Source organism: Zeus faber (assembly GCF_960531495.2).
Source record: "Zeus faber genome assembly, chromosome: 12".
NCBI lineage: Eukaryota > Metazoa > Chordata > Actinopteri > Zeiformes > Zeidae > Zeus > Zeus faber.
Genome location: NC_137196.1, coordinates 257,724 through 274,805, shown reverse-complemented (window position 1 = coordinate 274,805; position 17,082 = coordinate 257,724).

Below are 17,082 nucleotides of genomic sequence, written 5' to 3'. Positions count from 1 at the left end.
CTTTCAATCTTTCTTTTTTCAAACTTTCTTGCAAACTTTCTTTCAATTGTTTAATCTTTCAATCTTTCTTTCATTCTTTCTTTCAGTCTTTCAATCTTTTTTTCATTCTTTCTTTCAATATTTCAATCTTTCAATCTTTCTTTCATTCTTTCTTTCAATCTTTCAATCTTTCTTTCATTCTTTCTTTCAATCTTTCCTACTTTCAATTTTTCCATCTTTCAAAATTTCTTCCAATCGTTCAATCTTTCTTTCATTATTTCTTTCAATCTTTCTTTCTTTCAATCTTTCTTTCCATCTTTCTTTCAATCTTTCTTTTATTCTTTCTTTCAATCTTTCAATCTTTCTTTCATTCTTTCTTTCAATCTTTCAATCTTTCTTTCAATATTTCTTTCAATCTTTCTTTCTTTCAATCTTTCTTTCCATCTTTCTTTCCATCTTTCTTTCATTCTTTCCTTCAGTCTTTCAATCTGTCTTTCAATCTTTCTTTCAATCTTTCTTTTTTTCAATCTTTTTTTAAATCTTTCTTTCATTCTTTCTTTCAATCTTTCAATCTTTCTTTCAATCTATCTTTCTTTTTTCAATCTTTCTTTCATTCTTTCTATAAATCTTTCTTTCTTTCAATCTTTCTTTCAGTCTTTCAATCTTTCTTTAAATCTATCTTTCAATATTTCTTTCAATCTTTCTTTCTTTGAATCGTTCTTTCAATCTTTCTTTCAAACTTTCAATCTTTATTTCAATCTTTCAATCGTTCAATCTTTCTTTCAATCTTTATTTCAATCTTTCAATCTTTCTTTCATTCTTTCTTTCATTCTTTTTTTCAATCTTTCAATCTTTCTTTAATTCTTTCTTTCAATCTTTCTTACTTTCAATTTTTCTATCTTTCAATATTTCTTCCAATCTTTCAATCTTTCTTTTGTTATTCTTTCAATCTTTCTTTCTTTCAATCTTTCAATCCATCTATCTTTCAATCTTTCTTTCATTCTTTCTTTCAATCTTTCAATCATTCAATCTTTCAATCATTCATTCTTTCAATCTTTCTTTCTTTCAATCTTTCTTTCAATCTTTCTTTCATTCTTTCCTTCAGTCTTTCAATCTTTCTTTCAATCTTTCTTTCATTCTTTCTTTCAATCTTTCTTTCAATCTTTCAATCTTTCTTTCAATATTTCTTTCAATCTTTCTTTCTTTGAATCGTTCTTTCAATCTTTCTTTCAAACTTTCAATCTTTATTTCAATCTTTCAATCGTTCAATCTTTCTTTCAATCTTTATTTCAATCTTTCAATCTTTCTTTCATTCTTTCTTTCAATATTTCAATCTTTCTTTCATTCTTTTTTCAATCTTTCAATCTTTCTTTAATTCTTTCTTTCAATCTTTCTTACTTTCAATTTTTCTACCTTTCAATATTTCTTCCAATCTTTCAATCTTTCTTTTGTTATTCTTTCAATCTTTCTTTCTTTCAATCTTTCAATCCATCTATCCTTCAATCTTTCTTTCATTCTTTCTTTCAATCTTTCTTTTTTCAAACTTTCTTGCAAACTTTCTTTCAATTGTTTAATCTTTCAATCTTTCTTTCATTCTTTCTTTCAGTCTTTCAATCTTTTTTTCATTCTTTCTTTCAATATTTCAATCTTTCAATCTTTCTTTCATTCTTTCTTTCAATCTTTCAATCTTTCTTTCATTCTTTCTTTCAATCTTTCCTACTTTCAATTTTTCCATCTTTCAAAATTTCTTCCAATCGTTCAATCTTTCTTTCATTATTTCTTTCAATCTTTCTTTCTTTCAATCTTTCTTTCCATCTTTCTTTCAATCTTTCTTTCATTCTTTCTTTCAATCTTTCAATCTTTCTTTCATTCTTTCTTTCAATCTTTCAATCTTTCTTTCAATATTTCTTTCAATCTTTCTTTCTTTCAATCTTTCTTTCCATCTTTCTTTCCATCTTTCTTTCATTCTTTCCTTCAGTCTTTCAATCTGTCTTTCAATCTTTCTTTCAATCTTTCTTTTTTTCAATCTTTTTTTAAATCTTTCTTTCATTCTTTCTTTCAATCTTTCAATCTTTCTTTCAATCTATCTTTCTTTTTTCAATCTTTCTTTCATTCTTTCTATAAATCTTTCTTTCTTTCAATCTTTCTTTCAGTCTTTCAATCTTTCTTTAAATCTATCTTTCAATCTTTCTTTCAATCTTTCAATCTTTCTTTAAATCTTTCTTTCAATCTTTCTTTCAAACATTCAATCTTTCTTTCATTCTTTCTTACAATCTTTTTTTCATTCTTTCTTTCAATCTTTCATTCTTTCTTTCAATATTTCTTTCAATCTTTCTTTAATTCTTTCATTCTTTCTTTCGCACTTTCAATCTTTCTTTCATACTTTCTTTCAGTCTTTCAATCTTTCTTTCATTCTTTCTTTCAATCTTTCAATCTTTCAATCTAGCTTTCATTCTATCTTTCAATCTTTCAATCTTTCTTTCAATATTTTTTTCAGTCTTTCAATCTTTCTTTAATTCTTTCTTTCAATCTTTCAATCTTTCAATCTTTCTTTCATTCTATCTTTCAATCTTTCAATCTTTCTTTCAATTGTTTAATCTTTCAATCTTTCTTTCATTCTTTCTTTCAATATTTCTTTCAATCTTTCTTTCATTCTTTCTTTCAATATTTCTTTCAATCTTTCTTTAATTCTTTCATTCTTTCTTTCGCACTTTCAATCTTTCTTTCATTCTTTCTTTCAGTCTTTCAATCTTTATTTCATTCTTTCTTTCAATCTTTCAATCTTTCAATCTTTCTTTCATTCTGTCTTTCAATCTTTCAATCTTTCTTTCAATATTTTTTTCAGTCTTTCAATCTTTCTTTCATTCTTTCTTTCAATCTTTCAATCTTTCAATCTTTCTTTCATTCTATCTTTCAATCTTTCAATCTTTCTTTCAATATTTTTTTCAGTCTTTAATACTTTCAATCTTTTTTTCTTTTAATCTTTCTTTCAATCTTTCACTCATTCTTTCCTTCAGTCTTTCAGTCTTATTTTCAATTTTTCTTTCAATCTTTCTTTCAAACTTTCAATCTTACTTTCAATCTTTCTTTCAATCGTTCTTATATTCTTACTTTCAATCTTTCATTCTTTCTTTCAATCTTTCAATCATTCTTTCTTTCATTCTTTCTTTCATTCTTTCAACCTTTCTTAAAATCTTTCTTTCAATCTTTCTTTCAAGCTTTCTTTCATTCATTCTTTCAGTCTTTCAAACATTCAATTTTTCCTTCATTCCTTCTTTTAATCTTTATTACTTTCATTCTTTCTTTCAATCTTTCATTCTTTCTTTCAATATTTCTTTCAATCTTTCTTTAATTCTTTCATTCTTTCTTTCGCACTTTCAATCTTTCTTTCATTCTTTCTTTCAGTCTTTCAATCTTTCTTTCATTCTTTCTTTCAATCTTTCAATCTTTCAATCTAGCTTTCATTCTATCTTTCAATCTTTCAATCTTTCTTTCAATATTTTTTTCAGTCTTTTAATCTTTCTTTAATTCTTTCTTTCAATCTTTCAATCTTTCAATCTTTCTTTCATTCTATCTTTCAATCTTTCAATCTTTCTTTCAATATTTTTTTCAGTCTTTAATACTTTCAATCTTTTTTTCTTTTAATCTTTCTTTCAATCTTTCACTCATTCTTTCCTTCAGTCTTTCAATCTTTCTTTCAATTTTTCTTTCAATCTTTCTTTCAAACTTTCAATCTTACTTTCAATCTTTCTTTCAATCGTTCTTATATTCTTTCTTTCAATCTTTCATTCTTTCTTTCAATCTTTCAATCATTCTTTCTTTCATTCTTTCTTTCAGTCTTTCAACCTTTCTTAAAATCTTTCTTTCAATATTTCTTTCAAGCTTTCTTTCATTCATTCTTTCAGTCTTTCAAACATTCAATTTTTCCTTCATTCCTTCTTTCAATCTTTATTACTTTCAATCTTTCTTTCAATCTTTCAATCTTTCTTTCATTCTTTCATTCTTCCTTTCAACCTTTCAATCTTTCTTTCATTCTTTTTATTAGTCTTTCAATCTTTCTTTAAATCTTTCTTTCAATCTTTCTTTACAACTTTCAATCTTTCAATCTTTCTTTCATTCTATCTTTCAACCTTTCTTTCAATCTTTCTTTCTTTAAATATTTTGATCTCTCAAACATTCTTTCTTTTTATCAGTCTTTTTTTGTTTCTTTCATTCATTCTTTCAATTTTTCTTACTTTCAATCTTTCTTTTTTTCATTATTTCTATCAATCTTTTAATCTTTCATTCATTCTTTCATTCTTTCTTTCAATCTTTCATTCTTTCTTTCAATCTTTCAATCTTTCAATCTCTCTTTTAATCTTTCTTTCATTTTTTCTTTCAGTCTTTCAATCTTTCTTTCAATCTTTCTTTCAATCTTTCTTTTTTTCAATCTTTTTTTCAATCTTTCTTTCATTCTTTCTTTCAATCTTTCAATCTTTCTTTCAATATTTCTTTCAATCTTTCTTTCTTTCAATCTGTCTTTCAATCTTTCTTTCAATCTTTCTTTTTCTCAATCTTTCTTTCATTCTTTTTTTTCATTCTTACTTTTAGTCTTTCAATCTTTCTTTAAATCTTTCATTCTTTATATCTTTCTTTCTTTCAATCTTTCTTTCAATCTTTCTTTCAATCTTTCAATCTTTCAATCTTTCTTTAAATCTTTCTTTCAATCTTTCTTTCAATCTTTCAATCTTTCAATTTTTCTTTCATTCTTTCTTTCAATCTTTCTTACTTTCATTCTCTCTTTCTTTCAATATTTCTTTCAAGCTTTCAATCTTTCTTTCATTCTTTCATTCTTTCTTTCAATCGTTCTTTCATTCTTTCTTTCAATCTTTCATTCTTTCTTTCAGTCTTTCAACCTTTCTTAAAATCTTTCTTTCAATCTTTCTTTCAAGCTTTCAATCTTTCTTTCCATCTTTCTTTCAATCGTTCTTACAATCGTTCTTACTTTCAATCTTTCTTTCTTTCAATATATCTTTCAATCTTTCTTTCTTACTTTCATTCTTTCTTACAATCTTTCTTTCATTCTTTCTTTCAATCTTTCTTTCATTCAATCTTTCAATCTATCTTTCAATATTTCTTTCTTCTAAGTTTTTCATTTTTTCTTTCAATCTTTCAATCTTTCTTTTATTCATTATTTCAGTCTTTCAATCTTTCAGTTTTTCCTTCATTCTTTCTTTCAATCTTCATAACTTTCAATCTTTCTTTCAATCTTTTATTTTTTCAATCTCTCTTTCTTACAATATTTCTTTCAATCTGTCAATTTTTCTTTCATTCTTTCATTTTTTCTTTCAATCGTTCTTTCATTCTTTCTTTCAATCTTTCTTTAAATATTTCAATCTTTCAATCTTTCTTTCAAGCTTTCTTTCAATCTTTCAATCTTTCTTTCATTATTTCTTTCAATATTTCAATCTTTCAATCTTTATTTCATTCCTTCTTTCAATCTTTCTGTCTTTCAATATTTCTTTCAAACTTTCAATCTTTCTTTCAATCTTTCAATCTTTCAATCTTTCTTTCAATTTTTCTTTCAATCTTTCAATCTTTCTTTCATTCTTTCTTTCAATCTTTCAATCTTTCTTTCAATATTTCTTTCAACCTTTCTTTCTTTCAATCTTTCTTTCTTTCAATCTTTCTATCAATCTTTCAATCTTTCAATCTTTCTTTAAATCTTTTATTCATTCTTTCTTTCAGTCTTTCAATCTTTCTTTAAATCTTTCTTTCAATCTTTCTTTCAATCTTTCAATTTTTCTTTTTTCAATCTTTTTTTCAATCTTTCTTTCATTCTTTCTTTCAATCTTTCTTTCAATATTTCAATCTTTCAATCTTTCTTTCAATCTTTCAATCTGTCTTTCATTCTTTCTTTCAATGTTTCAATCTTTCAATCTTTCTTTCATTCTTTCTTTCAATCTTTCAATCTTTGTTTCATTCTTTCTTTCAATCTTTCTTACTTTCAATTTTTCTATCTTTCAATATTTCTTCCAATCGTTCAATCTTTCTTTCATTATTTCTTTCAATCTTTCTTTTGTTATTTCTTTCAATCTTTCTTTCTTTCAATCTTTCTTTCCATCTTTCTTTCAATCTTTCGTTCATTCTTTCTTTCAATCTTTCTTTTTTCAATCTTTCTTGCAATCTTTCTTTCAATTGTTTAATCTTTCAATCTTTCTTTCATTCTTTCTTTCAATATTTCTTTCAATCTGTCTTTAATTCTTTCATTCTTTCTTTCAAACTTTCAATCTTTCTTTCATTCTTACTTTCATTCTTTCTTACTTTCAATTTTTCTATCTTTCAATATTGGTTCCAATCGTTCAATCTTTCTTTCATTATTTCTTTCAATCTTTCTTTCAATCTTTCTTTCAAGCTTTCTTTCATTCATTATTTCAGTCTTTCAAACATTCAATTTTTCCTTAATTCCTTCTTTTAATCTTTATTACTTTCATTCTTTCTTTCAATCTTTCATTCTTTCTTTCAATATTTCTTTCAATCTTTCTTTAATTCTTTCATTCTTTCTTTCGCACTTTCAATCTTTCTTTCATTCTTTCTTTCAGTCTTTCAATCTTTCTTTCATTCTTTCTTTCAATCTTTCAATCTTTCAATCTAGCTTTCATTCTATCTTTCAATCTTTCAATCTTTCTTTCAATATTTTTTTCAGTCTTTCAATCTTTCTTTAATTCTTTCTTTCAATCTTTCAATCTTTCAATCTTTCTTTCATTCTATCTTTCAATCTTTCAATCTTTCTTTCAATATTTTTTTCAGTCTTTCAATCTTTCAATCTTTCTTTCATTCTGTCTTTCAATCTTTCAATCTTTCTTTCAATATTTTTTTCAGTCTTTCAATCTTTCTTTAATTCTTTCATTCTTTCTTTCGCACTTTCAATCTTTCTTTCATTCTTTCTTTCAGTCTTTCAATCTTTATTTCATTCTTTCTTTCAATCTTTCAATCTTTCAATCTTTCTTTCATTCTGTCTTTCAATCTTTCAATCTTTCTTTCAATATTTTTTTCAGTCTTTCAATCTTTCTTTCATTCTTTCTTTCAATCTTTCAATCTTTCAATCTTTCTTTCATTCTATCTTTCAATCTTTCAATCTTTCTTTCAATATTTTTTTCAGTCTTTAATACTTTCAATCTTTTTTTCTTTTAATCTTTCTTTCAATCTTTCACTCATTCTTTCCTTCAGTCTTTCAGTCTTTCTTTCAATTTTTCTTTCAATCTTTCTTTCAAACTTTCAATCTTACTTTCAATCTTTCTTTCAATCGTTCTTATATTCTTACTTTCAATCTTTCATTCTTTCTTTCAATCTTTCAATCATTCTTTCTTTCATTCTTTCTTTCATTCTTTCAACCTTTCTTAAAATCTTTCTTTCAATCTTTCTTTCAAGCTTTCTTTCATTCATTCTTTCAGTCTTTCAAACATTCAATTTTTCCTTCATTCCTTCTTTTAATCTTTATTACTTTCATTCTTTCTTTCAATCTTTCATTCTTTCTTTCAATATTTCTTTCAATCTTTCTTTAATTCTTTCATTCTTTCTTTCGCACTTTCAATCTTTCTTTCATTCTTTCTTTCAGTCTTTCAATCTTTCTTTCATTCTTTCTTTCAATCTTTCAATCTTTCAATCTAGCTTTCATTCTATCTTTCAATCTTTCAATCTTTCTTTCAATATTTTTTTCAGTCTTTCAATCTTTCTTTAATTCTTTCTTTCAATCTTTCAATCTTTCAATCTTTCTTTCATTCTATCTTTCAATCTTTCAATCTTTCTTTCAATATTTTTTTCAGTCTTTAATACTTTCAATCTTTTTTTCTTTTAATCTTTCTTTCAATCTTTCACTCATTCTTTCCTTCAGTCTTTCAATCTTTCTTTCAATTTTTCTTTCAATCTTTCTTTCAAACTTTCAATCTTACTTTCAATCTTTCTTTCAATCGTTCTTATATTCTTTCTTTCAATCTTTCATTCTTTCTTTCAATCTTTCAATCATTCTTTCTTTCATTCTTTCTTTCAGTCTTTCAACCTTTCTTAAAATCTTTCTTTCAATATTTCTTTCAAGCTTTCTTTCATTCATTCTTTCAGTCTTTCAAACATTCAATTTTTCCTTCATTCCTTCTTTCAATCTTTATTACTTTCAATCTTTCTTTCAATCTTTCAATCTTTCTTTCATTCTTTCATTCTTTCTTTCAATCGTTCTTTCAATCTTTCCTTCGATCTTTCAATCTTTTTTTCATACTTTCATTCTTTCTTCCAATCTTTCTTTCAATCTTTTAATCTTTCTTTTATTCTTTCATTCTTTCTTTCAACCTTTCAATCTTTCTTTCATTCTTTTTATTAGTCTTTCAATCTTTCTTTAAATCTTTCTTTCAATCTTTCTTTACAACTTTCAATCTTTCAATCTTTCTTTCATTCTATCTTTCAACCTTTCTTTCAATCTTTCTTTCTTTAAATATTTTGATCTCTCAAACATTCTTTCTTTTTATCAGTCTTTTTTTGTTTCTTTCATTCATTCTTTCAATTTTTCTTACTTTCAATCTTTCTTTTTTTCATTATTTCTTTCAATCTTTTAATCTTTCATTCATTCTTTCATTCTTTCTTTCAATCTTTCATTCTTTCTTTCAATCTTTCAATCTTTCAATCTCTCTTTTAATCTTTCTTTCATTTTTTCTTTCAGTCTTTCAATCTTTCTTTCAATCTTTCTTTCAATCTTTCTTTCAAACTTTCATTCTTTCTTTCAATCTTTCTTTCAATCTTTCTTTCTTTTTTCAATCTTTCTTTCAATCTTTTTTTTCATTCTTACTTTTAGTCTTTCAATCTTTCTTTAAATCTTTTTTTCTTTAAATCTTTCTTTCTTCAATCTTTCTTTCAATTTTTCTTTCAATCTTTCAATCATTCAATCTTTCTTTAATTCTTTCTTTCAATCTTTCAATCTTTCAATTTTTCTTTCCATCTTTCTTACTTTCATTCTCTCTTTCTTTCAATATTTCTTTCAATCTTTCAATCTTTCTTTCATTCTTTCTTTCAATCGTTCTTTCATTCTTTCTTTCAATCTTTCATTCTTTCTTTCAATCTTTCAATCTTTCAATCTTTCTTTCATTCTTTTTTTTCATTCTTACTTTTAGTCTTTCAATCTTTCTTTAAATCTTTCATTCTTTAAATCTTTCTTTCTTTTAATCATTCTTTTTTCAATCTTTCTTTCAATCTTTCAATCTTTCGATCTTTCAATCTTTCTTTAATTCTTTTATTCATTCTTTCTTTCAGTCTTTCAATCTTTCTTTAAATCTTTCTTTAAATCTTTCTTTCAATCTTTCAATCTTTCAATTTTTCTTTCATTCTTTCTTTCAATCTTTTTTACTTTCAATCTTTCTTTCAATCTTTCTTACTTTCATTCTCTCTTTCTTTCAATATTCTTTCAATCTTTCAATCTTTCTTTCATTCTTTCATTCTTTCTTTCAATCGTTCTTTTATTCTTTCTTTCAATCTTTCATTCTTTCTTTCAATCGTTCAATCTTTCAATCTTTCTTTCATTCTTTCTTTCAATCTTTCGTTTCAAGCTTTCTTTCAATCGTTCTCACTTTCAATCTTCTTTCTTTCTTTCAGTATTTCTTTCAATCTTTCAATCTTTCTTTCATTCTTTCTTTCAATCTTTCAATCTTTCAATTTTTCATTCAATCTTTCTTACTTTCATTCTCTCCTTCTTTCAATATTTCTTTCAGTCTTTCAATCTATCTTTCATTCTTTCATTCTTTCTTTCAATCTTTCATTCTTTCTTTCAATCTTTCAATCTTTCAATCTTGCTTTCATTCTTTTTTTTCATTCTTACTTTTAGTCTTTCAATCTTTCTTTAAATCTTTCATTCTTTAAATCTTTCTTTCTTTCAATCATTCTTTTTACAATCTTTCTTTCAATCTTTCAATCTTTCAATCTTTCAATCTTTCTTTAATTCTTTTATTCATTCTTTCTTCCAGTCTTTCAATCTTTCTTTAAATCTTTCTTTAAATCTTTCTTTCAATCTTTCAATCTTTCAATTTTTCTTTCATTCTTTCTTTCAATCTTTTTTACTTTCAATCTTTCTTTCAATCTTTCTTACTTTCATTCTCTCTTTCTTTCAATATTCTTTCAATCTTTCAATCTTTCTTTCATTCTTTCATTCTTTCTTTCAATCGTTCTTTTATTCTTTCTTTCAATCTTTCATTCTTTATTTCAATCTTTCAATCATTCAATCTTTCTTTCATTCCTTCTTTCAATCTTTCAATCTTTCAATCTCTCTTTTAATCTTTCTTTCATTTTTTCTTTCAGTCTTTCAATCTTTCTTTCAATCTTTCTTTCAATCTTTCTTTCAAACTTTCATTCTTTCTTTCAATCTTTCTTTCAATCTTTCTTTCAATCTTTCTTTCTTTTTTCAATCTTTCTTTCAATCTTTTTTTTCATTCTTACTTTTAGTCTTTCAATCTTTCTTTAAATCTTTTTTTCTTTAAATCTTTATTTCTTTCAATCTTTCTTTGTTTTTTTCAGTCTTTCTTTCATTTTTTCTTTCAATATTTCATTCTTTCTTACAATCTTTCTTTCATTCTTTCTTTCAATCTTTCTTTCTTTCAATCTTTCAATCTGTCTTTCAATATTTCTTTCAATCTTTCTTTAAGTTTTTCATTTTTTCTTTCAATCTTTCAATCTTTCTTTCATTCATCCTTTCAGTCTTTCAATCTTTCAGTTTTTCCTTCATTCTTTCTTTCAATCTTCATAACTTTCAATCTTTCTTTCAATCTTTTAATCTTTCAATCTCTCTTTCTTTCAATATTTCTTTCAATCTTTCAATAATTCTTTCATTCTTTCATTCTTTCTTTCAATCGTTATTTCATTCTTTCTTTCAATCTTTCAATCTTTCTTTAAATATTTCTTTCGATCTTTAATACTTTCAATCTTTCTTTCAAACATTCAATCTTTCTTTCAATCTTTCAATCTTTCAATCTTTCTATCATTCTTTCATTTTTTCTTTCAATCGTTCTTTCATTCTTTCTTTCAATCTTTCATTCTTTCTTTCAGTCTTTCAACCTTTCTTTAAATCTTTCTTTCATTCTTTCTTTCAAGCTTTCAGTCTTTCTTTCAATCTTTCTTTCAATCGTTCTTACTTTCAATCTTTCTTTCTTTCAATATTTCTTTCAATCTTTCAATATTTCTTTCTTACTTTCATTCTTTCTTACAATCTTTCTTTCATTCTTTCTTTCAATCTTTCTTTCAATATTTCTTACAATCTTTCTTTAATTCTTTCATTTTTTCTTTCAATCTTTCAATTATTCCTCCATTCTTTCTTTCAATCTTTATTACTTTCAATCTTTCTTTCAATCTTTTAATCCTTCAATCTCTCTTTCTTTCAATATTTCTTTCAATCTTTCATTCTTTCTTTCAGTCTTTCAATCTTTCTATAAATCTTTCTTTCAATCGTTCTTACTTTCAATCTTTCTTTCTTTCAGTATTTCTTTCATTCTTTCATTCTTTCTTTCAATCTTTCATTCTTTCTTTCAATATTTCTTTCAATCTTTCTTTAATTCTTTCATTCTTTCTTTCAAACTTTCAATCTTTCTTTCATTCTTACTTTCAGTCTTTCAATTTTCGTTAAATCTTTCTTTCAATCTTTCTTTCAATCTTTCAATCTTTCAATCTTTCAATTTTTCTTTTATTCTTTCTTTCAATCTTTATTTATTTCAATCTTTCTTTCAATCTTTCTTATTTTCAAATTCTCTTTCTTTCAATATTTCTTTAAATCTTTCAATCTTTCTTTCAATCTTTCATTCTTTCTTTCAGTCTTTCAACCTTTCCTTAAATCTTTCTTTCAATATTTCATTCTTACTTCAAATCTTTCTTTCATTCTTTATTTCAATCTACATTTCTTTCAATCATTCAATCTTTCTTTCAATACCGAACCATTGTCTCATCAAAGGTGAATGGTTCAGAATGCTGCAGTACATAATATGATGATTAATATGATGAACTATTATGTGCTCCATAAGTGTTTCTCACAGAGTTTTAGGCCCATCTAACATGTATTTTTCGAGTTATGATCATTTTCAGACAGTCATTACTCTGTGTGACAGTGTCAGACAGTTTAAATACTATGATGAACAAGTATGTGCTGCTAAAGTGTTGCTTGTCAAACAGTTTTAGTCCCATACAACATGTATTTGTCGAGTTATGATCATTTTCATCATAGTGTGCACATGTGGGAAAAAACAAATTTTCAACCGATTTAAACGTCGAAAAGGCGAATAGGTTAAACGCTTCAGTCATTACTCTGTGTGACAGTGTCAGACAGTTTGAATACTATGACTAACTAGTCTGTGCTGCTAAAGTGTTGTTTGTCAAACAGTTTTAGTCCCATATAACATGTATTTGTGGAGTTAAGATCATTTTCAGAACTTTTGATGGTTTGCTGTCTAGCTGAATTAGAGAAACACCGAACCATTGTCTCTTCAGCGGTGAATGATTCAGAATGCTGCAGTACAGCATAGAAATTTAATTAATATGATGAACTAGTCTGTGCTGCTAAAGTGTTGCTTGTCAAACAGTTTTAGTCCCATACAACATGTATTTGTCGAGTTATGAGCATTTTCAGAACATTGAACGGTTTGCTGTCTAGCTGTGTTAGAGAAACACCGAACCATTGTCTCTTCATAAGTGAATGATTCAGAATGCTGCAGTACAGCATAGAAATTTAATTAAAATGATGAACTATTATGTGCTTCTTAAGTGTTTCTCACGGATTACTATGCCCATCTAACATGTATTTGTGGAGTTATGATCATTTTCAGAACTTTTGACGGTTTGCTGTCTAGCTGAATTAGAGAAACACCGAACCATTGTCTCTTCAGCGGTGAATGATTCAGAATGCTGCAGTACAGCATAGAAATGTAATTAATATGATGAACTATTATGTCCTTCTTAAGTGTTTCTCACAGAGTTCTAGGCCCATCTAATATGTAATAGTTGAGTTATGATCATTTTCATCATAGTGTGCACATGTGGGAAAAAATGCGTTTTCAGCCGATTTAAACGTCGAAAAGGCGATTTGGTTTAAAGCTTCAGTCATTACTCTGTGTGACAGTGTCAGACAGTTTAAATACAATGAATAACTAGTATGTGCTGCTAAAGTGTTGTATATCAAACAGTTTTAGGCCCATTTAAAATGTATTTGTCGAGGTTTGATCATTTTGATCATAGTGTGCACATGTGGGAAAATACGCATTTTCAGCCGATTTAAACGTCGAAAAGGCGAATTGGTTAAACACTTCAGTCATTACTCTGTGTGACAGTGCCAGACAGTTTAAATACAATAGTGAACTAGTATATGCTGCTAAAGTGTTGTTTGTCAAACAGTTTTAGGCCCAAATAAAATGTATTTGTCGAGTTATGATCATTTTCATCATAGTGTGCACATGTGGGAAAAAACGCATTTTCAGCCGATTTAAACGTCGAAAAGGCGATTTGGTTATAAGCTACAGTCATTACTCTGTGTGACAGTGACAGACAGTTTAAATACAATGATGAACTAGTATATGCTGCTAAAGTGTTGTTGGTCAAACAGTTTTAGGCCCATATAAAATGTATTTTTCGAGTTATGATCATTTTCAGAACTTTGGACGATTTGCGGTCTAGCTGAATTAGAGAAACACCGAACCTTTGTCTCTTTATAGGTGAATGATTCAGAATGCTGCCGTACACCATTGAAATCTAATATGAGGAACTATTATGTGCTTCTTAAGTGTTTCTCACAGACCTCTAGGCCCATCTAACATGTATTTGAGGAGTTGTGATCACGTCAGAACTTTGGACGGTTTGCTGTCTAGCTGAATTAGAGAAACACTGAACCATTGTCTCATCAAAGGTGAATGGTTCAGAATGCTGCAGTACAGCATAGAAATTTGATTAATATGATGAACTATTATGTGGTCCATAAGTGTTTCTCACAGAGTTTTAAGCCCATCTAACATGAATTTTTCGAGTTATGATAATTTTCAGAACTTTGGACGGTTTGCTGTCTAACTGAATTAGAGAAACACCGACCCATTGTCTCTTCAGAGGTGAATGATTCAGAATGCTGCAGTACAGCATAGAAATTAAATTAATATGATGAACTATTATGTGCTTCTTAAATGTTTCTCACAGATTTCTATGCCCATCTAACATGTATTTGTGGAGTTATGATCATTTTCAGAACTTTTGACGGTTTGCTGTCTAGCTGAATTAGAGAAACACCGAACCATTGTCTCTTCAGAGGTGAATGATTCAGAATGCTGCAGTACAGCATAGAAATTTAATTAATATGATTAACCATTATGTGCTTCTTAAGTGTTTCTCACAGACTTCTAGGCCCATCTAACATGTATTTGTGGAGTTATGATCATTTTCATCATAGTGTACACATGTGGGAAAAAATGCATTTTCAGCCGATTTAAACGTCGAAAAGGCGAATTGGTTAAAAGCTACAGTCATTTCTCTGTGTGACAGTGACAGATAGGAATTATGTAGTTTTTGGGATGTTTTTTGGTGTTGTATATTTTGACGTTCTTCGACCTAGTATTATGTAGTTTTTGGGATATTTTCTGGCTTTGTATTTTTTGACGTTTTTCGACATAGTAATAAATTGTTTTTGGGATATTTCTCAGGGTTGTATATTTTGACGTTTTAGGGACATATTTTGGCGTTGTACATTTTGACGTTTTTCGACATAGTATTATGTAGTTTTTGGGATATTTTTTGGTGTTGTATATTTTGACTTTTTTCGACGTAACAAGTATGTCGTTCTTGGGATTTTTATCTGGGTTGTATATTTTGACGTCTTTGGACATATTTTGGCGTTGTATATTTTGACTTTTTTCGACGTAACAAGTATGTCGTTTTTGGAATATTTATCTGGGTTGTATACTTTGAAGTATTTGTGACATTTTTCGGCGTTGTATATTTTGACATTTTTCGACATAGTATTCTCTAGTTTTTGGGATATTTTTTGGAGTTGTATATTTTGACTTTTTTCGACATAGTATAATATGTAGTTTTTGGGATATTTTTCGGCGTTTTATATTTTGACGTTTTTCGACATGGTATTATGTCATTTTTGGGATATTTTTTGGCGTTGTATATATAGACGTTTTTCGACATAGTGTAATAGGTCGTTTTTGGGATATTTTTTGGCCTTGTATATTTTGACTTTTTTTCGACTTTTTTTGGATGTCGTTTTTGGCTTTTTTATCTGAGTTGTATATTTTGAAGTATTTGTGATATTTTTCAGCGTTGTATATTTTTACGTTTTTTGACATAGTATTATGTAGTTTTTGGGATATTTATCTGGGTTGTATATTTTGACGTTTTTCGATATAGTATTATGTCGATTTTGGGATATTTTTTGGCGTTGTATGTTTTGACTTTTTTCTACTTTTTCCGTATGTCGTTTTTAGGATATTTACCTGGGTTGTAAATTTTGAAGTATTTGTGATATTTTTCGGCATGGTATATTTTTTTACGTTTTTTGACATAGTATTATGTAGTTTTTGGGATATTTTTTGGTGTTGTGTATGTTGACTTTTTTCGACATAGTATATTATGTCCTTTTTTGGGATATTTATCTGGGTTGTATATTTTGACGTTTTTGGACATATTTTGGCGCTGTATATTTTGGCTTTTTTCGACATAGTTTAGTATGTCATTTTTGGAATATTTATCTGGGTTGTATATTTTTACGTTATTGTGATATTTTTCGACGTGGTATATTTTGACGTTTTTCGACATAGTATTATGCAGTTTTTGGGATATTTTTTGGCGTTGTATATTTTGACGTTTTTCGACATGATAATAAATCGTTTTTGGGATTTTTTTCTGGGTTGTATATTTTGACGTTTTTGGGACATTTTTTGGCGCTGTATATTTTGACCTTTTTTGACAAATATAGTATGTCGTTTTTGGGATATTTTTCGGCGTTGTATATTTTGACCTTTTTCGGCATAGTATTATGTCATTTTTGGGATATTTATCTGGGTTGTAAAGTTTGACGTTTTTGGGACATATTTTGGCGTTGTATATTTTGACTTTTTTCGACATAGTATAATATGTAGTTTTTGGGATATTTTTCGGCATTTTATATTTTGATGTTTTTCGACATGGTATTATGTCATTTTTGGGATATTTTTTGGCGTTGTATATATAGAAGTTTTTTGACATAGTGTCGTACTTTGGGATACATATGACATACTGGTCGTTTTTGGGATATTTTTTGTTCTTGTATATTTCGACTTTTTTCGACTTTTTTTGGATGTCATTTTTGGATTATTTATCTGAGTTGTATATTTTGAAGTATTTGTGATATTTTTCAGCGTTGTATATTTTGATGTTTTTCGACATAGTATTATGTAGTTTTTGGGATATTTATCTGGGTTGTATATTTTGACGTTTTTCGATATAGTATTATGTTGTTTTTGGGATATTTTTTGGCGTTGTATATTTTGACGTTTTTCGGCATAGTATTATGTCATTTTTGGGATATTTATCTGGGTTGTAAAGTTTGACGTTTTTGGGACATATTTTGGCGTTGTATATTTTGGCTTTTTTCGACAAAGTTTAGTAAGTCATTTTTGGAATATTTATCTGGGTTGTATATTTTGAAGTTTTTGTGATATTTTCGACGTGGTATATTTTGACGTTTTTCGACATAGTATTATGTAGTTTTTGGGATAATTTTTGGCGCTGTATATTTTGACGTTTTTCGACATAGTAATATATCGTTTTTGGGATTTTTATCTGGGTTGTATATTTTGACGTTTTTGGGACATTTTTTGGCGCTGTATATTTTGACTTTTTTCGACATAGTATATTATGTCGTTTTTTGGGATATTTATCTGGGTTGTATATTTTTACGTTATTGTGATATTTTTCGACGTGGTATATTTTGATGTTTTTCGACATAGTATTATGTAGTTTTTGGGATATTTTTTGGTGTTGTATATTTTGACTTTTTTTGACATAGTATAGTATGTCGTTTTTGGGATATTTTTCGGCGTTGTATATTTTGACGTTTTTCGGCATAGTATCATGTCATTTTTG